A 243-nucleotide genomic window follows, 5' to 3' on the forward strand; every position below is an offset into this window, starting at 1 on the left:
AGCAAGAGGCGGGAACCCGGGCCGCAGCATAGAGGAAGGGAAAGGTCGGAGGCCGGGGGCGGGAATGCCCGGAGCTCCCCAGCCCTGTCCCGGGGACACACCTCACGTCGCCGAGCGAGGCGGGGCGGCGGCCTCCGGTCCCTGCCCGCCCCCGGAAGTCTCCCCGTAGCCACTGAGGAGCCACCTTGTTGCGGCCCGCGCCGCCGCTGCTGCCGGGCAAGCTGGTGGGCAAGCCCTGAGCCT

This window comes from Chelonoidis abingdonii, chromosome 3 (genome assembly GCF_003597395.2).
Source record: "Chelonoidis abingdonii isolate Lonesome George chromosome 3, CheloAbing_2.0, whole genome shotgun sequence".
NCBI lineage: Eukaryota > Metazoa > Chordata > Testudines > Testudinidae > Chelonoidis > Chelonoidis abingdonii.